Source organism: Equus asinus, chromosome 9, assembly GCF_041296235.1.
Source record: "Equus asinus isolate D_3611 breed Donkey chromosome 9, EquAss-T2T_v2, whole genome shotgun sequence".
In the NCBI taxonomy this organism is placed as follows: domain Eukaryota; kingdom Metazoa; phylum Chordata; class Mammalia; order Perissodactyla; family Equidae; genus Equus; species Equus asinus.
The window spans coordinates 23,856,737-23,883,725 of NC_091798.1; the positions used below are offsets into that span (position 1 = coordinate 23,856,737).

At 40.9% G+C, this 26,989-nt stretch overlaps 1 long non-coding RNA gene across 3 annotated transcripts in view; it reads right to left on the minus strand.

The window, feature by feature from the left end:
* The window catches only part of LOC139046144 (uncharacterized), a 211,528-nt gene that overhangs the window by 179,701 nt on the left and 4,838 nt on the right, over nucleotides 1-26,989 (minus strand). The window lies entirely within an intron of this gene.

Genomic DNA, 26,989 nt, shown 5'->3' on the forward strand with positions numbered 1-26,989 from the left:
TCATAAGCCAATGAGGACATTCACACAACACAAAAGACATCTGAGAGACCCATACAGCCATATGTCTGAAAGTGGAGGTGCAGGACCCCCAGGAGGAAGTGGAAGGAGGCAAGGAGATCTCCTCTCTCTCCCCAGCAGTGACTCAGGGTGCAAGACTGTACGCAGCTCTGAGAAAAGAAGGGGGAGGGGTGGCTGCCTGTGGGAAAGCCTTTGCTCTCCAAGTTCCCTCACAACCTGTGGGAAAGCTCCACACAGAGGATGCTAAGCTATTGCAGGGGTGTCATCATCAACCCAGCACCCCAGGAAAGCAGATAGCGAGGGCAGAGCCAGGACAGCCCCGGGATCATGCATACGAAAGAAAGCACCACTCCTCCCACCCAGGCACTCCACTCAGTTGGTCGGCCAGAGCACCTGCACATACCTTAGAAAAGCAGCAGCTGTGAGCAAACAAGCCAGCAATTGCAGACAGGCCCTGTCAGCATAGATCCAAAAGAACAGGCACAGATGCCAGGGATGGCAGAGGTCTCAGAATACACAGCTCCAGATTCCCCCAACAGTGGCGGCAGGTGGAATCTGTGACCAGATTCTATCACTATGCAAAGGCAAAAATCCACACCATCAAACAATATGAAGAAATATAGTAATACTCCAGACTGGAAAGAAAATGACAAACACCCAGAAGTCAATCCTGAAGGCACAGAAATTTACAATCTAAGAGAGAATTCAAAATAGCTACCAAAAAAAACCTCAGATTTACAAGAAAATTCAGAAGACAGTTCAATTAAATCAGGAAGAAAATTAATGAACAGAGGGACTTCTTCACAAAAGAGACGTAAACTATTCTAAAGACCAATCAGAAGTGTTGGAGATGAAAAACGCAATGGATGAGATAAAGAAAAATCTGGACTCTCTGAATAACAGAGTTGGTATTATGGAGGACAGAATTAGAAATCTGGAGGACATAAATTTAGAAATGCTTCAGATGGTGGAGGAGAGAGACTAAGACTAAAAAGAAATGAAGAAATTCTCTGAGATATATCCAACAATTAGGAAATGCAACATAAGGATTATAGGTATTTCAGAGGGAGAAGAGGGAGAGAATGGAGCAGAAAGCTTGTTCAAAGAAATAATAGCTAAGAGCTTCCCAAACATGGAGAAAGAGCTGGAAATACAAGTAAAATAAGTTAATAGAACTCCTAATTATATCAAGGTAAAAAGATCTTCTTGGGGCCAGCCTGGTGCCATAGTGGTTAAGTTCGCGTGCTCCACTTTGGCAGCCCAGGGTTTGCAGGTTTGGATCCCAGGCACAGACCTACATACTGCTCATCACGCCATGCTGTGGTGGCATGCCACATATGAAACAGAGGAAGACTGCCACAGATGTAGCTCTTAGACAATCTTCCTCAAGCAAAAAGAAGAAGATTGGCTTCTCTGAGGCATATACTAGCAAAACTGGCAAAAAAAAAAAAAAATGACAAAGAAAAAATATTAAGGGCAGCAAGGCAGAAGAAAACAACTCACAAAGGAACCCTTATCAGGCTTTCAGCAGATTCCTCAGCAAAAACTTTACAGGCTGGGAGAGAGTGGAATGATATATTCAAAATTCTGAAAGACAAAAACTTTCAGTCAAGAATACTCTATCCAGTGAAAATATCTTTTAGAAATGATGGAGAAATTAAAACTTTCCCAGATAAACAAAAGCTAAGGGAGTTCATTGCCACAAGACCCTCTCTACAAGAAGTGATCAAGAAGGCCCTCATACCTGAAAAAAAAAAGGGGTTTACAAAGGTTTGAGCAAGGAGGTAAATAGACAGACAAAATCAGATAATTGCAACTCTCTATCAGAACAGGTTGGCAAACACTTAAATATAACATTAAAGATAAAGAGAAGGAAAACGTCAAAAAAATTATAATTTTGTAATTTTAACCACAAACTCACAAAACAAGATGGAATAAGTTGTGACAACAATAACTTAGAAGGGGAAGAGGAAAGGGATGGAATCGGCTTAGACTAAGGAAATAAGAGGCTATCAGAAAATGGACTATCTCATCTACAAGATTTTTTATACAAACCTCATGGTAACCACTAAACAAATAATCAGAAGAGAGACACAAAAGACAAATAAAGAGAAAACTGAAAAATTATCATAGAGAACTACCAAACTGAATTGGTAGTTGAAAATACATGGGATGAGAAACAAGGGAAATACAGGACAATCAGAAAATGAGTGATAAAAGGGCAGCATTAAGCCCTCATATATCAATAAACACCCTAAATGTAAATGGATTGAATTCTCCAACCAAAAGATACAGAATGGCAAGAAGGATTAAAAAACAAGATCCAACAATATGCTGCCTCCAGGAAAGACATCTCAGCTCTAAAGACAAACACAGGATCAGAGTGAAGGGATGGAATATGATACTACAAGCTAATGGCAAACAATAGAAAGCAGGTATTGCCAGACTTATATCAGACAAAGTAGACTTGAAGATAAAAAAGGAAATGAGAGACAAAGAGGGGCAGGATATAATGATAAAAGGGACACTCCACCAAGAAGACATAGCACTTATAAATATATATGTACCCAACACATGAGCACCAAAGGACATAAAGCAACTATTAACAAACCTAAAAGGGGATATTAACAATAACACAATAATAGCAGGGGGCCTTAACATCCCATTTACATCAATAGATAGATCATCCAGACAGAAAGTCATCAAGGAAATAGTGGAATTAAGCAAAAAACTAGACCAGTTTTTAAGGGGACTTAATAGATAGATACAAAACACTCTATCCCAAAACAGCAGAATATACATTGTTCTCAAGTGCACCTGGAACATTCTCAAAGATAGACCGTATGTTGGGTAACAAGGCAAGCCTCAAAAAATTTAAGAAGATTGAAATCACATCAAGCATCTTTTCCAACCATAATGCTATGAAACTAGAAATCAACTACAAGAAGAAAGCTGGGAAAGTGACAAATATGTGGTGATTAAACAACATGCTATTGAACAACAAATGGACCATTGAAGAATTTAAAGGAGAAATCAAAAATATCTGGAGACAAATGAAAATGAAAATACACCATACCAACTCATCTGGGATGCAGCAAAAGCAATCCTGAGAAGGAAATTCATAGCAATACAGGTCCACCTTAACAGGCAAGAAAAATCTCAAATAAGCAATCTTAAACTACACCTGACAGAATTAGAAAAAGAAGAACAAACAAAGCCCAAAGTTGGCAGAAGGAAAGAAATAATAAAAGTTAGAGCAGAAATAAATGAAATTGAAACGAAAAACACAGTAGAAAGGACCCATGAAACTAAGAGCTGCTTCTTTGAGAAGGTAAACAAAATTGACAAACCCTTAGCCAGACTCACCAAGAATAAAAGAGAAGAGGCTCAAATAAATAAAATTAGAAATGAAAGAGGAGAAATTACAACAGATACCACAGAAATACAAAGGATTATAAGAGAATACTATGAAAAATATATGCCAAGGAATTGGACAATCTAGAAGAGAAGGATAAGTTCTTAGACTCATACAACCTCTCAAAACTAAATCAAGAAGAAGTAGAGAATCTGAATAGACCAATCACAAGTAAAGAAATTGAAATAATAATCAAAAACCTTCCAAAAAATAAAAGTACAGGACCAGATGGCATCTCTGGAGAATTCTACAAAACATTCAAAGAATATTTGATACCTATCCTTCTCAAACTATTCCAAAAAGTTGAAAAAGACAAAACACTACCTAACACATTTTATGATGCCAACATCACCCTGAGCCCAAAGCCAGACAAGGACAACACAAAGAATGAAAATTACAGGCCAATGTCACTGACGAACATAGATGCAAAAATCCTCAACAAGATATGGGCAAACCAAATATAGTAATACATTAAAAGAATCATACACCATGAACAAGCGGGATTTATACTAAGGATGAAGGGATGGTTCAACATCTGCAAATCAATCAATGTGATACACCTCACTAACAAAATGTGGAATAAAAACAACATGATCTTCTCAATAGAAGCAGAGAAAGCATTTCACAAGATCCAACATCCATTTGTGATAAAAACTCTCAATAAAATGGGTATAGAAGGGAAGTACCTTAACATAATAAAGGCCATATGTGACAAACCCACAGCCAACGTCATACTCAATAGGGAAAAACTGAAAGCCATCCCTCTGAGAACAGGAACAAGACAAGGGTGTCCACTCTCACCACTCTTATTCAACATAGTACTGGAGGTTTTGGCCAGAGAAATTAGGCAAGAAAAAGAAATAAAAGCTATCCAAATTGGCAATGAAGAAGTGAAACTCTCACTGTTTGCAGATGACATGATTTTATATATAAATAGAAAACCCTAATGAATCCACTGGAAAACTATTAGAAATAATCAAAAACTACAGCAAAGTTGCAGGGTACAAAATCAACTTAGAAAAATCAGTTGCATTTCTATACTTTGATAACAGACTAGCAGAAAGAGAACTCAAGAATGCAATCCCATTTACAATCACAACAAAAAGAATAGAATATCTAGGAATAAATTTAACCAAGGAGGTAAAAGACCTATATAATGAAAACTATAAGACATTATTGAAAGAAATTGATGATGACACAAAGAAATGGAAAGATATTCCATGCACACAGATTGGAAGAATAAACATAGTTAAAATGTCCATACTACCTAAAGCAATCTACAGATTCAATGCAATCCCAATCAGAATCCCAATGACCTTCTTCACAGAAATAGAACAAAGAATCCTAAAATTCATATGGGGCAACAAAAGACCACAAATAGCTAAAGCAGTCCTGAGAAAAAAAGAACAAAGCTGGAGGCATCACAATCCCTGACTTCAAAATATACTACAAAGCTATAGTCATCAAAACAGCATGGTACTAGTACAAAAAACAGGGACACACATCAATGGAACAGAACTGTAAGCCCAGAAATAAAACCACTCACCTATGGACAGATAATCTTTGACAAAGGAGTTAAGAAAATACAATGGAGAAAGGAAGGTCTCTTCAATTAATGATGTTGGGAAAACTGGACAGCCACATGCAAAAGAAAGAAAGTAGACTGTTATCTTTCACCATACACAAAAATTCACTCAAAATGGATCAAAGACTTGAAGATAAGACGTGAAACCATAAAACTCCTAGAAGAAAATATAAGCAATACACTCTTTGACATTGGTCTTAGCAGCATCTTTCAAATACCATGTCTACTCGGGCAAGGGAAACAAAAGAAAAAATAAACAAGTGGGACTTCATCAGACCAAAGAGCTTCTGCAGGGCAAAGGAAACCAGGAACAAAACGAAAAGACAACCCACCAAATGGAGGAAAATATTTGCAAATCATATATCCAACAAGGGGTTAATCGCCAAAAGAACTCACACAACTGAACAAAAAAACCCAAATAACCCAATCAAAAAATGGGCAGAGGATATGAGCAGACATTTTTCCAATGATATACAGATGACCAATAGCCACATGAAAAGCTGTTCAACATCACCAATCACCAGGGAAATGCAAATCAAAACTACACTGAGATATCACCTTACACCTGTCAGAATGGCCATACTTACCAAGACAAAAAATAGCAAATGTTGGAGAGGATGTGGAGAAAAGGGAACCCTCATACACTGCCAGGGGGAACGCAAACTGGTGAAGCCACTATGGAAAACAGTATGAAGATTTCTCAAAAAATTAAAAGTAGAAATACCATATTACCTAGCTATCCCATTACTGGGTATTTATCCAAAGAACTTCAAGTCAACATTTCAAAGAAACTTATGCATCCCTATGTTCATTACAGCATTATTCACTATAGCCAAGGTATGGAAGCAAACCAAGTGCCCATTGACTGATTTTTGGTTAAAGAAGATATGGTGTATATTATGTGTATATATATATATATATATATATATATATATATATATAATGGACTACTACTTAGCCATAAAAAAGACAAAATCTTCCCATCCACAACAACATGGATGGACCTTGAGGGTATTATGTTAAAGGAAATAAGCCAGACAGAGACAGACAACATCATATGATTTCACTCATATGTCGAAAATAAACTAACACACAGACAAAGAGAACCAGTTCGTGGTTACCAGAGGGGAAGGGAGTTGGGGAGTGGGCATAAGGGGCACATTTATATGGTGACTGACAAATAACAATGCACTATTATGACCTCAGTAAAATTTTTTTTTTTTAAAAAAAAGAAGAAATTGGATCCCTGCCTCACACTATATCCAAAAATCAACTCCAGATGTATTAAGGACACAAATGTAGAAAACAAAACTTTATTTGTATTTATTTATTTATTTATTTATTTAACAGATTGGCACCCAAGCTAACATCTGTTGCCAATCTTCATTTTTTCTTCTTCTTCTTCTCCCCAAAGCCCCCAAATACATAGTTGTACATTCTAGTTGTAGGTTCTTCTGGCTCTGCTATGTGGGATGCTGCCTCAACATGGCCTGATGACTGGTGCTAGGTCCATGCCTAGGATCCGAACCAGTGAAACCCAGGGCCGCCAAAGCAGAGCACATGAACTTAACCACTCGGCCACGGGGCCAGCCCACCAAACTTTTATTTTTAAATAGAAAACATTAAGCACATATTTTTTTTTTTACCTGCGGTTAGGGAATAATTTCTAAACAAGACATAAAAAGCATTGACTATGAAAAAAAAGATATCAATTTGGCTATTTAAAATTAAGAACTTGCTCGTCATTAAAAGACACCTTAAAGAAAGTGAAGTAAGTCACAAACTTGGAGCAAATATTCTCAATACATGCAACCAACAAAGAATTAGCATCAAGAAGAAAAACTCCTACACAGCAATTAGAAAAACACAAGTAATTGTAGGGATCAACACACGTTTTCTTAAAAGGTCAGTTAGTAAATATTTCAGTCTTTGAGAGTTACCTGGCCTCTGTCACAACTACTCAGCCATAATTGCCCAAAGCAGCTATAGAAAATACATAACATAATTACCTTCTTTTTGTGGTGAGAACATTTAAGATTTCCTCTCTTAGTAACTTTCAGGTAAATACAGGTAATACAGGATTGTTGACTACAGTCACCATTCTGTACATTAGATGAGGTGATGGAGATGTTAACTAACCCTATGGTGATAATCATTTTGCAACATACACATGCATCAAATAATCACATTGTATGCCTTAAACTTACACAATGTTATATGTCAATTATATCTCAATAAAGCTGGGGAAAAGTACATAACAAATTAACTGTATTCCAATAAAACTTTACTTACAAAAACAGAGGACCAGCACAATGGCTTTAGTTTGCCAATCCTTCCAACAGACTAAGGTTTGTGTTGAATCTGTTTAAAAATAGAGTTTGTATCAGCTTTTCTACATAATAAAATACTATAAAACTTGGTGGCTTAAAGCAGCAAATATGTACTATTTCTCAAGATTCTGTGGATCTACTGGGTTCTGCTTGTGGATCTACTATGATTTCTTCTGGTCTGGGCCAGCTTGGCAAATGTCTATTGTCAACTAGTAGTTTGGCTGGGGCTAGAGGTTTCAGGATACATTCTAGGCTGAATGTTTGTTGTTTGTGTCCCCCCAAAATTCACATGTTGAAACCTAATCCCCAACGTGATGGTATTAGGAGGGAGGGCCTTTGAGAGGTGACTAGGTCATGAAGGTGGAGCCCTCATAAATGAGATTTGTGTCCTTAAAGCAAGAGACCTATTTAGAGAAAAAACTCTCCTGAATGTTGTGAAAGATGACATGAGTGGAGCCGTATTAAAATAGAGCCAGAGAAGCCATTCCAGAGGAATTGCCTTGCAGGTCTTGTTTTCTTTGTCTTCCAAACTGAACCAAACCGCCAACGTTCCAAGAAGTCAGTAAGGACAAGAATATCCTGTCTGTAATGACTGGTGCAACTGGACTTTGCTGATGACCAAATCACTAACCAATCAATGAAATATAAGTCCAGGCTTCTGCCTGAGGATCCAGCCTCAAGCCAATCTATGAAGTAGAAACCTAGCCTTACCTTGTCTAGCACCAATGAACTCTTCTTCACACAACTCACTTCATCCTCTCTTTTTCCCATAAAAACCCTAAGCCCCTCTCCTGTAATCGGGACACTTTTAGATTTCTACCTGAATCTGTGCTTCCTGAATTGCAATTCTTTGATCCCAAATAAACACTCTGCCTCTTAAACTGATTTCTGTTTTTGCAGGTTGACAGTGTTTCCTCTTCTCTCACACTACACTTTGTTTGACTTCACTTCTAATATCAGATGTGTGACAGTTTTTCCCCACACCAAGCAACTCTGAGACAGCAGCTAAATGTCCTATAATTTAATTCAATTCTGAACTGGTGTTAACATCAAATCCTACAGTTTAAGGACTAGGTCCCACAAGACTGCCGCCCAGCTCCAACTTCAGATGCCAATTGCAAATCCAGGTTGTTAACTGTGCTTCTGACCAACAGGCTATAAAACAGAAATTCCTACCACCTCCTCTTTCGGTTTGATTATCTGCTAGAGAAGTTCACAGAATTCAGGAAAACTTACTCACTACGTCACCTGTTTATTACAAAGGATCTTATGGATATGAATGAACAACCAAATGAGATACACAGGGTGAGGTCCAGAGGATCTATATACAGAACTTCCTGTTCCTGTGGAGTTTGGGGTGTGCCAACCTCCCAGCACATGAGTACCTTCTTGTTCACCAACATGGAAGCTCTCTGAACCCCATCCTTTGGAGTTTTTTGGAGATTTCATTATATAGACATGACTGAGTAAATCTTGGCCTTTGGTGATTAAACTCAATCTCCAGGCCCTCTCCCCTCACCAGAGGTCTAGGGGTGAAGCTGAAAGTTCCAACCCTCTAATCACAAGGTTGGTTCCCCTAGCAACCAGTCCGCATCCTTAAAGGCTTTCTAAAGGTCACCTCATTAACATAAACTAAGATGTGGTTGAAATAAGCTTGCTATGAACAACAAAAGACACCTTTATTACTCAAATTACTTAAGAAATTCCAAGGGTCTTAGGAGCTCTGACAGGAACAGGACGAAGACCAAATATATATTTATCATAAATAACAGCGTCACAAGACGTCAGAGAACTCCCTCACCCCGTCTGCCATGTGAGGACATAGTGAGAAGACTGCTGTCTATGAGCAAGGCTCTCACCAGACACCAAATCTGTCTGTCGCACCTTGATCTTGGACTTTCCAGCCTTCAGGACTGTGAGAAATAAACGTCTGTTGTTTATAAGCCATTCAGTCTCTAATATTTTGTTATTGTAGCCCAAGTGAACTAAGACAAGGTAGCTTCACTCACATGCCTGGTGGTTGGCAAAACAGTTGGTGTAGGGGCCTCTCTGGACCCCAGTTCTTGCTCCCCATGTTTTCTCATCTTCTAGGTGACTGATGTGGGCTTTGTCCTGTGGTAGCAAAAGGGGTCCTGGCAGGAAGAGAGGGAAAGCCCAATACACAAACAGTTTTCAAGCCTCTGCTTGCATTACATTTCTAAATGTTCCTTTGACCAAAGCAGGTCATATGGCCAAGCCTAGAGTGAAGAGGTGGAGAAACAGACTCCATTCTCGATGAAAAGATGACAAAGTCATGTGGCAAAGGGGAGTGCCATCTGGGATGAGAGGAATTCGCAGCCATTTTACAAACTACCTAACTTAAACACTTAAACAACAATGTTGTGAATTCACATTCTAGGTAGCTAACGACTGTAAATATGTGACTCAAATTATTAACTTCTCAGGTTAGTCCTCAGGTTTGATTCCTAAAGGAAAGCTTTTCCACCAATAACAAGTTTGTAGAATAGTCCACAATTTTGCTTTTCAACAGGGCTCTCTTGTGCAAATCTCTTGTCCAAATGGGTCAACTGAGATTATAAACATACTATTTATATCAATGATTCCCAAGAGAACAAGCACTCTCTCCCCCAAACACCACCCAGAAAGACTTACTAGGCTTGGGGTGGGTGTATATAATTTGAAAACACTCAAATAAACCACACAATTTTACAGTTAGAAAATGAGTCAGAAAGAGAGCATCCCTGGAACAGCCCCAGGAATATTCATCCCCTGGCGGAATCCACCCCCTGGTTGGTTGGCGCTTGGCAACCTGACAGATGTTTCACATTCAAAAGGTCAAGCTCTGAGTGAATCTGCTCAGAGACGCTGGTGAAGAAGGCCTTGCCACTCACGCCTGGATGCCCAGGCCTGGCGTCTGTCCCCAGCCCCTGCCATTCTGACAGCTGTGGAAGAAAAGACCCAGGTCCCAGGTTTGGGCTGTCAGCACAGTAATGGCAGCCCTTTTGCTGAAGGTCAAACTCTAATTCTCGCACCAGGGAGCCTTCCTTCTCTCTTTCTCTCCTTCAGCATGCCCACTTATTAATTGTTTGTATTTTTCTGCTACTTTATATTCTTTAAAACATTTTCCCTTTCACACTCTCCTTTGATCCTCTCTGAGAGGGGGAGGATGTCAGAGCAATCACAAGTTTCCTTTTTGTAAGAAGAAACAGAGGCCCAGAAAAACCAGGCAATTGAATGTTGAGAGAAAGTATAATATGGTGGTTGACAACAAAGGCTCCAGGGTTACATTCCTGCCAGTTACCAACCAAGTAACCTTGAGCAAACTACATACAGTAGTCCCCCCTTGTCCACAGTTCCGTTTTCCAGGATTTCATTTATCTATGGTCAACCGAGGTCCAAAAATATTAAATGGAAAATTCCAGAAATAAATAATCTGTAAGTTTTAAATTGCACGTCATTCTGAGTAGCATGATGAAATCTTGCGCTGTCCTGCTCCATCCTGCCCAGGACACGAATCATCCCTTGGTCCAGCATACCCATGCTATGTAGGTTACCTGCCCATTAGCCTGTTAGCTGGGAAAAAACATGGTACTGTATATGTATAGTTCAGTACTATCCACAGTTTCAGGCATCACTGGGGGTCTTGGAATGTATCCCCCACAAATAAGGGAGGATTGCCATAATCTCTCTCTGACTCAGTGTCCCTATATATATAATAGAGATAATAATTTTCCTATTTCATCATGTTTTTGCAAGAGCAAAGTATAATAAGATAAGTATGTCTGACATATAACAACAGCATGATAACCCATGAGTATGTTTTTATTACTTGTATTGCTGCTGTTGTTATCACATAGCTAGTGAGTGGCAAAGCAAGGACTAGAATACATAACTATGGGCCTAAAAGCCATACTATCTGCCTTCATCTTTCACTGAAGAGAGCAGGGGTTCTAGCTATTCTGCTCTCCCAAATGAGAAGCACGCTATTCCATGAAGGAGTAGTCTAGAAGTCTCTGTTAGACCCACTTTCCTAAAAGAAAACTTTTCCTTACAGCTTGCTAAAACTTCTGAAAAGAATCCCAGGGCTCTGAATTCTTAGTTACTTCCCAAAAAAACAGGTCTTACCAAAAACTGGGTTTCTCCTCAGAATACTGTTAGCCTTTCCCTCCACAGCAAAAGTCAGTATTCCCAGGGAGGGTCAGCTCTACTGATAATCAAAGTTCTTGTTTCAAAAGAACCAGGAGATTCAACTCTTTCCCCAACTAAACTTTCATCAAATTTGCTCAAAAAATCACCAAATTTTAACTGAGTTCTTTTTCCTCCTTCATCCCTGGGTAATTGTCAATGAATATGTTAGTAAGAAGGGAAAGGTTATAAGGTTAGCAAGAGGATGAATGTGAAAAACTAAGAGTCGATGTAACCTAGTGGTGGGCTGCCAAGCCCTGAATAAGCCACAACCGACTTCGCCCACCAAAAAGAAAAATTAGAAATGTATACTTACAGAAAGTAAAACAAACAAAAGCTCAGAAGCAGAAAAGAATTAAATTTCAAATGTTATAGTGACAATACAGAAAAAAATCAAGTGGGAGAGAAAATGAAGAGTCAGAATCACCAGGAAATACATTAAACCATGGTTGTGAAAGACGAAGAGACTAGAAAGAGAGAGAAAATAACATAGAAGTCTACCTTCACCGCACTGTGTCTGACCAAAGAACAGCATAATGAATCTCCCACTACCATTAAATTAAACACAAATTGCTTTTGTTTCTAATTAACATCTGTCTGAGCCAAACATGATGTGTGAAAGTCTTTCTTAATGTCTTTCCCATGCCACAGAAATATTACAACCAGAATGAAAGATTATGGATGTTTTTCAATAGCTTGCTCTAAAGTACTGGAGAGGCCAAACCTTATGGAAGGTATATGTGAGAGTTATTTGAATTCCAAATGCATTTACAAGGACCAGCTCTATTATAGTGCATAGCAAATGAATCCATAATGAGCAGACATTCCAGACCAATTGTTTCCAAATTACGCTTTTAAATTATCTTCCCTTCTCTTTTGAAAATATTCCTTGTTATTTTTAGCATAGCATAAGAAACCCTTGACTTTCCTGGTATCAAATTATAGCCCCAGTTTCTATGGTTGCTCTCCTTATGCCTTTACACACCAGCCTGGCCACACCAGACTTAGACCCTTGTCATTCCTAGTAAACTCCTGCCATGCTCAAGCCTAGCTCAAATTTCACTTGCCCTGTGAAAGCTTTGCCAGCACTCCCAGGTGGAGTGAGAAATCCTTCCTCATGCTTCCAGTACCTTATATCCATGCCTCTATTGTTCTACGGGTGGCCTTTAGCAAGAATCTTCTCTTCCAATATCTGAACTCACCAGGTTATGGGTATAATCACAGTGCCTGTATTATGGATTGTAACAGAAATCTATGGGAGCTATCTTAAATTTAAAAGGGTGGGGAGGTGGAGTGCATATTATAAGCATCCATGGAAAGCTCATGGAATCCAAGCTGAGACCCAGGAAGAGACACATGTAAGAAATGGATAGCCATTTGGAATCCAAAGGTCTCTCTCTTCCATATTCCATCACCAATTCACCCTACACATGCCTTGCTCTTTAATCACTACAGACTGATTTTTCTGTTATCAGCCTACACAGAAAAAGGGCAGGGTGGTGGTAGAGGGACTCATTTCCACCACAATTTCTGCACCTATAGAACAGGAGTCCAGCCAAGCAAAAAAAAATCCCTTATTGTCTCCCCTTTGGTCCCAATTCCAAATTCCAGAGAAGCTAATCAGATTGCCCAGCTTGAGTCGGGTGTCCACAATGACCCAATTTGCTAAGTTCAGATGGTCAGGGCTATGCAGTTCAAACGCAATTAGTGGGGACATTGGAGAGGGGGCAAAAGAGAAGGGAGAATCATTGTGAGCTAAGCAGACAGCCCAAAAGGTAACTTCTACACAGGCATTTTTTTGAATAGAAGGGAGGAAGGGAAAGAAAGAGGAAGGGAGGAAGGGAGGGAAGGAGAGAGGGACAAATCCAAACACAGTTGGAGGGCTTTCTCATGATGATAAGAGTAAACCAGAAGGTTAGGAACTTAGTGTTTTACTGGAGATGCTCATGAAATCCAGTGGTAGTGATACCATCAATGTACATATGCACGTGATGAGTATCTCCAGGTAAGGACCCAATTATATGGACTCTTACCTTTGAGAACATGCATGCCAATCAATAGCAGGGATCTGCAGCTTAGGAAAAATCAAAAATAGGCTCTTCACTGAAGAGCTCAAAACCAAAAAACCATACACCAGTCAGTGGCATCTGCTCCAAACAACCCAGGGATCTGTGGTCTTCAAGTTTAGTACACATCAAAACCTACAGGGAGGCAGAGGAGAAACACACATCTACTCACACTAAAGGGTAAGTATGTACTCACAGCAGACAATTAACTGCCCTTTGGGCATCAGACTGTCAATAAGATTAAAGCTTTGGTATGGTCAAGGTTTCCCAAAGTGTGGTCCACACCAGAATCTCAGCCAAGAAGCCAGCAAATTTAACAAGTTTCTGAGAAGTAGCCTCTAGAATGACTCCCAGTGGTCCCCAAGCTACACCCTTTTGTAGCCCGCTCCCACATCGCACCAGGTTTGATCTGCGTGGCCGATAGCACAGAGCAGAAATGACAGTATGTCACTTCCAAGATTAAGTTACAAAAAGATTGTGGTTCCTGTCTTGAGGGGTTTTTTTCTCTTTCTCTCTTGCTCTCTCTCACTCTGCTTTTCCTCTCTCTTTCTCCTTTTCTCTCTATCTTTTCTTAGATCACTCCTACTGAGGGATATCATATCATGAGCAGCCCTATTGAGAGAACCATGTGGCAAGAAACTGAAGTCTCCTGCCGATAGCCATGTGAGTGAGCTTAGTAGCCAATACTCCGGCTCCTTCAGAAACTGCAGCACTGGCTGGCAGCTTGACAGTGTCAAAAGTGACTTTAGTGGAGCCATTTTAAAATGGAGTCAGGGCCAGCCTGGTGGCATAGTGGTTACGTTTGCGCACTTCATTTTGGTGGCCCAGTGTTCACCAGTTCGGATCCCCGTCGCAGACCTATGCACCGCTTATCCAGCCATGCTGTGGCAGGCATCCCATATATAAAACAGAGGAAGATGTGCACAGATGTTAGCTCAGGGCCAATCTTCCTCAGTGAAAAGAGAAGGTTGGTGGCGGATATTAGCTTAGGGCTAATCTTCTTCCAAAAAAAGTAATAAAATAAATAAAATGGAGTCAGCGCTGCCTTTCTAGAGAAATTACTTTGCTGTCTTAAACCTTGGACTAGGCCAAAACCTTTGGATTGGTCTGAAACCACCAGTGTTTTATAGCCAATATTTGAGAAGTTAACAGAGAAACAGACATCCTGATCACAAGACTGAAGATTATGAATTTTCTGTTTGAAGATAGAATCAATAACCAACTATGCATACCCAGGGGCAAGTTAGCTTATTAACACCCATACAAATTTTTTTTCTTTCCTCTTTCAACTTATGTAATTATCCTCTTCCTTTTCTCATAAAAAACCCTTGCTTTCACCTTGTAATCGGGACACTATTTAGGCTTCAGCCTGAATCTGTATTCCCCGAATTGTGATTCATTAATCTCAAATAAACACTTGCCTCTTGTTTTTGTAGGTTGACAACTGCAACATCCTAAGAGTTTCTAAAATTGGAACCACTCAGCTCAGCCATTTCCAGATCCCTGACCCTCAGAAACCATGTGAAATAAGAAATGTCCTTTGTTTTAAGCTGCTATGTTTTGGGATAATTTGTCACACGTCAATAGATTATTAATACAGACAGCTAGTTTCCAAAGACTTCCCTTCTATCCCTGATTACTGCTCCTCATATCAAGAGATGGAATTTATTTCTCCTCCATTTAAATCTGGGCTGGCCCTGTGACTGGTGTGAGCAATAGAAGGCTGCAGAAGTGACATTCTGGAACTTCTGAGCTCATATCTCAAGAGGACTAGTAGCTTCCACTTCCTACCCCTTGGACCCCAGACACATGATGTAAGCAACCAAAGCCACATAGAAAGGATACGTGGAGGAAAAGTGAGGTGCTTTGTTTGGCATCCCCAGCTGAGCTCCCCGCCAACAGCCAACACTGACTGTGCACCATGTGAGCAAGCATGTTGGACATCACACCCAATTGAGCCCCTCAGATTGATGTGGATTAAGGCTGCCCCAGGTAGAGAAGCCCAAGGTGACCTGGCCTACATGCCAAACTATATGACCCGCTGGATTTTTACGGTATGAATTAGGGCTGCCCCAGGAGAGAAGCCCAGGGCATCCTCACCTACATGCCGATCTATATGACCAGATTGGTATCTAAAGTTATATGACCGCACAATAACCAGACCCCATCTGCACTGAAATCATTTAATGACTTTTTACATCATCTTTTCTTTTTCCAGTAAAAATAAGTCACGTACCCGTGCCTTATAAATTTAGCCCTAACCCTCAACTCAGGGCAGCAGCAGGAGCTCTGACTGTCCATGGGTCCTGTCCCCATGCTATTCTGTACTATTCTCTAAATAAAAGAGCACCACTGCCAGACCTTGAGAGTCCAAGAAATCTTTCTTTCGACTCCTCAGCTCACCAACCCCGCATCAAGATGACTGCATCCTTCCCAACACCACGTAAAACAAAATTGCCCAGTCAACCCAAGGAATCATGAAAAATAATAAATGGTGGTTGTTATTTCAAGTCACTAATTTTAGGGGTAGTTTTCATGTAGCAATAGATAACCAAAACATACTGTGATAGGCTAGTGAATTCATTCTTTAACAATTGGATTGCGAGCATCAGCGTATAAGTAAGATATAGATATCCATCCAAGGAACATTTCTAGGCAAAGAACTCGTGCCACCTAAGATGGTCCTGTACTTGGCATCCATCATGATGCTGAGTATCTTCCAGAGGCCCACTTAGGCTTTTTGACACTGGCTCCCCCAGTTTCATTCTTGCTTCTAATAACAACAGGAAGAACTACAATTTACTGAGCTCCACCAGGCACTGTCATAGTACTTTACTTCTCTTAATTTTTTAAATTATTATGGCAACCCTAAGAACTAGGTCCTATTGTTAACTCCATTCTCCATATGGGGAAACTGGTGCCCAGAGAAGTGAAGAACTTGCCCAAGCTCACACAGAGCTAACAGGCAGTAGAGCCAAAAATGGGACCTGGGCAATCCGACTCCACGTCCATGCTCTTACCCACTATTCCATACTTCCCTCAATCCCATGAGGTAGGTGCTATTGTTACCTCTGTTTTAGGAACAAGGAAGCTGAGGCTTAAGGACAGTAAGTCCTGGCAAAAAGTTCACACAGTTAATAAAGGAAAGAGCTAGAAGGAAAACTTCCTGTAACACCTATGTTCTGAAACAAGCTTTTCTGCATTCCCAGATCTGGAGAATTTGTAGGTTGTAGCCGGGTCTGGTCCAGTCACTTAATCTCAACTCATCTAGGCTCCACCTTATCAAGCATTTTAAGAACAAGGGTCTGTGAATCACATACCTGTGATGTAAACTAAGCAGCTCCTTAATCCTCCCACCTCCCTTTAGGAGGAGATCATCAGAATTTAGAAACATTCCCTAGAGTTCTTTAAATACCCTGCAAACAGCTGGGCAATTTTCAGGGACTCAGAAGAAACTCACCATATTTAGAAGTTCAGAGAGAAAAAACAAAAAAAGAGTCAGCAAACTCAGATCTGCCAGAGAGAAGTATTTCCTCTGTAATTCATCTCATCTTGAAAACCCTTTTGCTCTCTCCTCATTTTAACTGTGAACATCACCTCCATCCAGGAAATGTATTTTTCACATCCATGCCCTACAAACAGTGAGAAACAAAAGAAAGCTAGATTTCCCATGCCCTGTTTCATTTGATTCTCATGAGTTTCTTTTAACAGCAAAAGGTATTTTACATATGTAGCGTGATGATTTATTGAGAATTTACTGTAGCACAATAATCTACTGAGATATTTCTCTGTGTTTATTTCTTCTTGTCTATCAGGAAGGAATGAATGGTATTTACGGATCTTTGTTCTGGGGCCCAAAAGGAAAACTTCCTGATAGACGTGGGGGTGGGAGGGCCCTGATTACAAGCTCAAATCAGACGAGGTGGTTCTGAAGCCCTTGCCCAGGGTCAGGCCTTCAGGAGAGATGGGCTTTTTGTTAATTGGGCTGTAAATACTCAGCTGGCTGCCCAGAGGGGATTTGAACAAAATATTCCAGGGGCGGCTAGTTTGCAACTATCTGGGTTTTCCAAAATAAAGAGGAGTGGTGCTTGGTGCTTTGAGGGTAATCTGAAGTAAGATTCCTCTTGCCTGGGGATAAGGAATGAGGAAGAGTTGGCCCTCCTCAAACCCAGTCCCTCTAAGGCACAGGAGTGGCTGAGGCCTGAGCCCCCAGTGCTATGACCTTGGGAACCTCAGGAACAATCCCACAGTAGGTTTTGGCACCATGGTGACCACTTTGAATTGAGTGCCAGAAATTGAGTGCCTGCAACATTTTCCTGGACTGCATAAGCCATGAATCTCCAACCAGACTAGGAAAGGGAGGCCCCACTGGCGCATACCCACTTACACGTTCACACAAATGACCGGTATTGTCTGCCTTGTCAACGTTGACACGTGGGGGCCTGAACTAGGCTTAATATTTTTAGAATATGTAAAAAAATGTCATTGCTTGCACTCCACTTTATGAAACAAATATATCTTCTGCAACACACATTTCCTACCACTACATAGAAAAAAAAACTCACAAACAATTTTACTTTAATCTCAATTTCTTTGATAATAACCTCTCCCGTCTTTCCTCCTTTGGTTCTCTGATATCCTTTTTTGTTGCACACTTGATACTTCAGGCAGATCACCTTTTGTTTTGTTTACACCCCTGCTTGTTTTATCCTCTTTGATCTTCCAGAAAATCATTTCTATTACAGAGCATTTTTCCTCCATCAAGTCAACATTTACAGAATGTCTGCTAGCTTCTGAGCACTGATTGGCAAACTAAGAGCCACGGGGCCAAATCCTGCCCAAAGCCTGTGTTTGTAAATAAAGTTTCATTGGACACGGCTTCTCCCATTCAATCAAGTATTGTCCATGGCTGTTTTCACACTATTACAGCACACTTGAGTCTTTGTAACAGGAACCCTCAAAGCCTCGAATGTTTACTATTTGGCTTCTTTCAGAAAAAGTTTGGCAACCATTTGTGTAGCAGAAGAAAAATATATGTTGTCCTGCATAATATTAAACTGCACTTTATCCATCTTTGGTGATGTTTAAAAGAGGTCAATGCAAAGTATTCTGGGAGCACCATTAGATTAAAAAGATCCCATAGACATGGTTTATAGCTGCCATCTATATGAAGTTGAGGCTTCATATTGCAAATAACAAACTATTCAAACTCTATTTAGTCCCAAAAAAAAGGAGTTTTTTAATAAAATACGACATTGGTTTCTTCTCTATCAGTCAGAATTCAATCAGATAACAGAACCATTATCGCTATAACAGTCATAGGAAAATTATTAAGGTTTTAGGAATAGGGAAGTTATTACGTTTATTATCAAAGTCATACTTTGCACAATTGTGGGAGGAGTTGAAGAAGAAAATATCTGAAAAGGGCAACTGGAGGGTCAGGGGGAAGTCACTAAGCGGCCTTCCTGAAGTCTAGCCTGCTGGAACAAGGCCAGACAGAACAAGGAAGCAGTGAGGGTACAGAAAATCATGTGCCTACTAACATCTACATCGTCTTTGCCTGTTATACCTCTTCTCCCTTTATAAGAGTCCCACTTGCATGCATTCAACGAACAGAAATGCCCCCCAAAATTGCACCCTTTGGAGGAGTGATAATGCTTTGCCTTACGTTGGAGTGAGAAGGGTCCTCATCCAAACTCCTCACTGTCATCCCTGTACGTAAGAAGCGACAATGCTATTCTAGTTTTACTTCTCTGCAGGAGTTCTTATCTCCTCAGAAGAAGGGTTCAAGCCTCAACTTTATTGATTTTGACTTTATAGATTTTGCAAAACTCCCGGAACAGTGATTGGGTGAGTGACCGTTTTAAAACTTGTTTGCAAGTTCATTGACACTTCTCCCACAAAGTGTAGAGTCTAATTCAACCTCCCCTTGAGTACAGGCTGGTCGCAGTGACTTCTTCAAAGGAAGAGAATGCAGCAGAAGTAATGCCACGAGTCTTAGGCGGCTAGGTCATACAAAGCTGCACAACTTTTACTTGGCTTTTTCTCTCTCCTCAGAACATGCATCCCTGGAGCCCCGAGCCGTCATATGCAAGGTCCAATTACCCTGAAGCCACCATGCTGGAGAGATTACATGAAGAGACCACCCAGAGTTAGAGAAGAGCCGTGGCTGCCCCAGCCCCTGGTGTTCAGGATTCCTAGCCTAGGCTGGGAGCAGCTTTTGAATGATCTCACTCTCCAACCACCAAGCTGCCCCAGCCAGCACCAAGTAGAGCAGAAATGAGCCTTCTCCACTGAGCCCTGTTCAGACGACAGATTTGTGAGCAAAATAAATGTTGTTGAGGGGTAATCATAAGTTTTGGGATGGTTTATTATGTAGCCATTGTAACTGACACAGGATACAAAGCAATTTTCCAAATAAGCTATAGAGTTCTAACTCAGAACAGAGTTAGGTTGAGCTTCCAAGGATAAAACAATGTATATACCAATATATACCTATGGAAGTTTATTCATCCGTGTCATTCACTACTCCATCCAATAAATATTTGTGAAATGTCTACTTTCGTGTGCTGGGGATTCAGTGGCAAAGACAGAAATGAATTCTGCCTTGATGGAGCTTTCAGGCTACTGTGGGTTAAAGAGACATTGAAGGAATAATTTATCAGTGTTACAAAAGGGGAAGCCCAGGGTGCTCCATCAGATAGTAAGTCACACGTCTTTTCTGGGTACATTCCCCTTAATTAGTAAGAGTGTTTTAGATTCTGGCAATGTTCCAGACACGCAGAGCAAAAGAAAAGATATCAGTTTACAAGTTCAGCAAATGCAGGCTTCCTGGGTTACAGGGGTTTATGGTGGCTGCTTTCAAACGTGGCCATCAGCTGTCCTTTCTCTGGATCAAACATACATAGACAAGATGCAATTGTAAGCTCTTTCCTGCACCTACTTTGAAATTATTTATAATGATGAAACTGTAAGATCATCTTGTCTAAGAAACACTGCTGTGCAGAGTGGCCATAGTTCGGTTGCTTACCGAAATTACTTACAAGATCTATATTAGAAGCTAAAAGCATTCTCATCAGGCTGCTGGTAATGAAGTTTGCTAACCATTCTAGTGCATAAAGTAGAATTATGAAAACTGATTCAGTCTAATTATCAAAGGGTCGGGGGTTTTCCGCTCTTCTCAAAATGTAGCTGTTGAAGCAGCTTGAAAACTCGTTGTCCAGAATTTAAATTGCCTATTGTCAAGGCTCGGTGACTGCTCCAGGAATGAACGGAAGTGCTTACAATCTCCCGACTGTTTGATTACAGGTACCCGTCTGCCGTTTGCTCAGTCATGTACAACTGTGCAATTAAAACAAATGGTGGTACATAAAAGGTTGACGGAGGTAGATTTGGCCTGCGGGCAGAGGGCCAGTCTGTTAGAAGGAAGTGCCAAACATGGTGGGGAAAACGATGGACAGTGGACGCAGCCCCCCAAGCAACACACCTTCATGGAGCTTACAGTCTAGTGGGGGAGACAGACAGGTAAATGAGCATCAATAATACAGTGTGTAAGACCTACGTTCAGAATGTGTGCAATCAGAGAAAGCTAATCTGAGGAAGCAGCCTCTAGGTTGAAGGTTGTGTAGGAGTCAGTAAGGCCAAGGTAGGGCGACAAGAGGGAGAAAAAAGAATCGTGCAGCCTTAGTCAGGGACAAGCTAAGACAAAATTCAGAAGGTTGGAAGATTAGGAGGCAAAATGTTGAGAGAAGAAGCTGGACAGGCAGGGAAAAGGGTCACCCAGGTAATGAAGGGCCTTTTAAGGCATTTTAAAGGTTCAACTTTCTATTCCTTAGATTTCATTTCTAACATGAAACAGACATGTTCAGCTGGCACCTCAGATTTATTTATTTTCTTTCTTTTTTTTTTTTTTTTGATGAGGAAGACCGGCCCTGAGCTAACATCTGTTGTCAATCTTCCTCTTCTTGCTGGAGGAAGATTGTCACGGAGCTAACGTCTGTACCAATCTTCCTCTATTTTATGTGAGATGCTGCCACAGCATGGCTTGATGAGCGGTGTGTAGGTCCACGCCCAGGATTGGAACCGGCAAGCCCCAGGCTGCTGAAGCGGAGCACGCAAACTGAACCACTATGCCACCTGGTGGCCCCCAGAGTTTTTTAAAAAGATACTTTTATGAGGATGTCTTAAAATCAGACAAATGGAAGAATCACTTCTTCTTTGGTCTTAGGTCAAGAAAGCAGAGAACATGGAGTTCCCATTCTCATGCTCATGTTCTATTCTTCCGAAGACTGGTAGCTATTTACTCTTTTACCCACTCAGCCCTGACCTCTCTGCCCAGCACATTGGAGAGGGAGGCCGCAGAATGAAGTCTGAAAGCTTGAAAAATATCATTCTCCATTTTCGAGAGGGAATTATCCAGCAAAAAGGATACGGATTATTATTTCAGACACACACAAGACTAGGCAAATATTGAGAGTTTAGAATTGTCAAAGATTTTCCTTTTAATGTAAGAAAGACTCCTGCATAGAATATTTATGCCTTTTATCTGGGTCTCAGAAAAATCACATATCTTATAGTTTAGTATACAGCACATGTGAATACACTACCAGCATTTGGTAGCAACCATTTTTACTGTAGGCAAAGTGATTACACATCTGTAAAGTAATAGTACAGTTGCTCTGTTTGCAGAAAGGGCCTGAGCCAAGTGTAGGATGTCTCCTAGATTGAGTGCTAGACTTTTAGTGTACCCAGCATGGTGCTAGGGGGTGAGAAAATAGAGATGAATTAAATACGAGTTACAGCCTGTTGAAAGTCCACGCACAGGCCTAATGACATGGGGCAGGCAGGGCTTCTGGAGTAAACACAATTCTGTGTTCTGGAAAAACTTCACACTTTGCTGAATCAACTAGGCAAAACTCACAACAAAGAAACCCCCTAGGGGCCAGCCTTGGGGCACTGTGTTTAAGCTCACATGCTCTGCTTTGGTGGTGGCCCAGAGTTTGCAGGTTTGGATCCTGGGCACTGACCTACACATCGCTCATCAGGCCATGATGTGGCAGCATCTCCTATACAAAACATAGGAAAATTGGTACCAATGTTAGCTCAGGGACAATCTTCCTCAAGCCAAAAAAAAGAAAAAAGAGGAAGATTGGCAACAGATGTCAGCTCAGGGCCAATCCTCCTCACCAAAAAAAAAAAAAGAAAGAAACACTTTAACTTAAAACTAAGCAAAAAGACAAGTGTATTAGTTTTCTATTGCTGCTATAACAAATTACCACAAACTTAGTGGCTTAAAACAGCACAAATTTATTTTCTTACAGTTCTGTGGATCAGAAGTCCAAAATGAATCTTACAGGCTGAAGCCAAAGTGTCGAGAAGGCTGCATTCCTTCTGGTGACTCTAGGAAAGGATCCATTCCTTGCCTTTTCCAGCTTCTAGAGGCTGCCCACCTTCCTTGGCTCATGGCCCCCTTCCCATCACTCTGTTCTGCTGTCTCATCTCCTTTTCTGAGTCTCTGCCTCCCTCTTTCCCTTATAAGAATCCTGGTAATTACATTGGGTCCACCCAGATAATCCAGGATAATCTCCTCAATTCAAGATCCTTGTCCCACATCCATAATGTGCTTTTTTTTTTACCTCGATGTAAAGATAAAAGAAAAAAAAGATTCTTAATCACATCTCAAAGTCCCCTTCTGCCCATGTAAAGTCACATAGTCACAGGTTCCAGGGATCGGGCCATGGACTCCTTTGGAGGGCCATTATTCTGCCCGTCACAAGAAGAAAACAATCCGTAAGATCTGACATGGCAAGATTTTGTCTGGTTTGTTCAACATCATCCCCAGCATAGTACTTGGTTCATTGTCAGTAATCAGTTAACACCACTTATTTATTCAGTTGAGTCATTTCAGTAATAGAAAGGATGTGCTGTTTCCTGTGATAAGTCCTCATGTAAATAAGGTATAGACTGTACCAAAATCTGTAACTTGCTGTCTCTTAAAAATCTGAAGGATTGAATGAGCTTCAGTTTGGGAAGATGAAAAAGTTCTGGAGATGGATGGTGATGATGGTCACACAACAATATGAATGTACTTAATGCCACTGAACTATACACTTAAAAGTGACTAAAATGGGGGCCGGCCCAGTGGCACAGTGCTTAAGCGTGCATGTTCCACTTTGGCGGCCCGGGGTTCGCCGGTTCGGATCCCAGGTGCTATCATGGCACCATTCCGAAAGCCATGCTGTGGTGGTCGTCCCACATATAAAGTAGAGGCAGATGGGCACGGATGTTAGCTCAGGGCCAGTCTTCCTCAGCCAAAAAAGAGGAGAATTGGAGGCAGATGTTAGCTCCGGGCTAATCCTCCTCCTCAAAAAAAAAAGGCTAAAATGGTCAATGTTATGTTATGTATATTTTACCACAATAAAGAATACAAAGGACTAATCAAAAGAGTCTACAAATCAAGAAAAAAATTATACAACGACCCTTGACCAAAACAGTAACTGACTTGGATATCCTTCTTGTATTAATTGCCTAAAGAGAAAGGTGTGGAATATCCTCAGTCTTGGGGCGGAATCTTCTCATCATTGGTTTTCCTCCTAAGTCGTTAGAACTTATGACAGGTCGTGGTCATTAAGCCAAAATGTTTGCCTTACACTTTTTAAGTTACACTAATGCAGGAGAGATCAGCCACACAAGCAGGTTTCTACTTGGGCCTTTGGCTGGTTTCTTTCTCTAAGTGTCTTCATTTGTCTGCATCATGGTTTTAAATTTGTACTCACACATACACTCTCTCTACATACAAAGAGAGACTCATACAAACACACGTGCACAAACCTGCACAAGAAGGCAGTATCCATATGGGGCCAAAACACTCTATGAGTTTATAGATGAAAACCAGCCAGATTGCTTGGGCGGGCTTTGCACAGACCCAACAACCAGGATGTGAAGTGAATTTTCCACTTATTTATCAGTTCACTTGAGCAAACAGTAGACACAACCTCAAACAGACCATTCTCAGAATAGATGGTCAACTTTGATCCCAAAGCAACAACTAGGAACCCATTAGAGTCATTCTCTTCAATGGGGCTTATTATTGGTGCTAATCTGTGAATAGAAGAGTCCAATTGTGAGGAAGGTTAGCAACCCCAAATAACACACCCATGAGGTTTATTAGGCTTCTGCCAACACCTTGGGCTGCCTTAATTGCTTCTTCAGGGCTGGTTTCACACAGAGAATGGAGTCATTTCCAGTGCTCCCGCCTAGTTCTCTCAGCATCAGGTATGGAAGGCAGGGAAGGGCAGAAAACATTTAGGGCACTCTACTAAACCTGTAAGAGGAGTATTTTTAAGTAACTTACACAACGTTGCACGACTAAAATCAGTAGAATACAATCTGGAGCCCAAATCTATCTTACTTGAAGTCTACTACTTTTCTACTATATCACACACTGACCCACAGCGAAAGAGGAAGCCCTCAGGAAAAAAACTAGTCAATATGCATCTTCAATAAATGTGCAGTTCTGCATATATATATATCCTGGTCCCCTTTCAGCAGCCCTATTTCTCATCATCTTAAAGGAGTACAGTCTCCCTGCCACATGCACCTATTAAGGAAGAAAGCATTTGGTGAAACAAACTTTCCTGCCCACTACAGCTAGAATTTACTGGGTGCTCACTCCGTGCCTTGACCGTGTTAACTGTCTCGCATGCATTATGACATGTAAAACTTTTTTCTTAGATATGATTGGTGATGTTGAGGTCTGAGAAGTCATTAGCAAAACCAGAGCCTGAATTTATGACACCGGACTGAGCTCCAGGCCTTTCTAGTCCACCACATCCCCTTTGGGATCGCAACCTACAACTCCATCTTCCCTACCATAGTGAACGTCAGTAGGTGGAGTACAATATTGACTTTGTGACATAAACAAAGCAGGCCAGGGATGCAGTGGAGATAGCAAAAAAACAAGGAGCCCTTAGCTGAGGGAAGAAAGGACTCTTCTATAAACAAAGATCTCTTACATTTTGCTTTCAAAGAATTTCTTTATAGCAGCAAGGATTCTATGAAATACATTTGTGTTGGAAAGTGCAAGAATGCATCAATATTTCTTCTGTGTTTTCTATGCCTTGGGTTGAAGGAACTTGGTAGAAATTGTTCCTTCCAGCATGAAGCTAATCCTGATCCTAAGAGATATTTAAGGAAAGATGGATCCAGAGTCAGTCTTCATAGTGTTCCAAAGTCCGCTCACTCCTCTAACCACCATCCAACATCTTAGAAAACTAGGCTAGATGTTTCCCAAGAGATTTGCTCACAAAAGGGTCATTATTTTTTTAATGAGGCTGGAGTAAAAACCCTCCTGTGAGAACAGTCTTCCCTTGGATAGCTTTATGTTATTTCCTGTCTCAAGAGCTCCAAGGCAGAGTGCTGACTCATGAGCACCCCTTTGCAAAGTCAGAGAGGAATGCGGCATGCAGGGAGAGAAGACTTTTTATAGATATTCAGGTCAAGGAGCAGGAGAAGACTCAAGCTAGATCTTGATCTTTCTTTTCTTTTCTTTTTCTCAGCCAGTAAAATCGCCCAAGAGAGTGCTGAAATCTTTCTACAGACCAAAAACTGAAGGTCTGAAAGGAGGGATTCCAAGTTCTTAGTTTTTAACTTTGTGAAAAGAAATTTTTTTCTCTGAGATTAAGCAGAGAAGCACGCTAACTCCACCCAATCAGTGGCAAACAACCTTGAAAGAAACTCATGGGGGCAAATCAGCACGGCAGGGATACTAGTCCTCCTTTGAAAGTGACGGAAAATCACACCACTGTCAGACAGTAAGTCTCTGGGCTGCAACCCAGGGCAATGGAGGAAACTTCTCATGGATGAAATTAATACGCAGAAAATCGCTCGGTGGGCAGTACGTACTTTCCAGGGAAGTTGATGCCTGAGCTTGGGAAGAATCAGAGTGAAATGCAACAAACAGCTCCAGGACAGAGCTAAGCTGACCAACAACTTGGTTTTTAGGCCTATCGCTTGAGCTTGCAAAATTTAAAGAGTTGAAGAGAAGAATTAAATCGCCCAGTGACAAGTCTCCTGGAGAGCTTGTTTCTGTTCTCTTGCTGGTGACAGCACTTGAAAACTCCAAGCTGAGTGGTCCTAGTGGGATGTGCAGGGAAAATTCCGCTTCATCTGACTGACACCAGGATAGAGTCAAATTGTAAAGTTAGCTGAAGCTTTGTGGTATGACTGGAAAATAAATCACCTGGGTTCCAACACTGGCCCTGCCACCATCTCCATGGGGAGTCAATCCTAGACTTTATTTTTCTCCTCTGCAAGAACGGGAGTTTTGATTAGATCACCTTCTAGCATCCAGCTAAGCCTTCACCATCTAGATTTCTAAATTTGTCTCTGG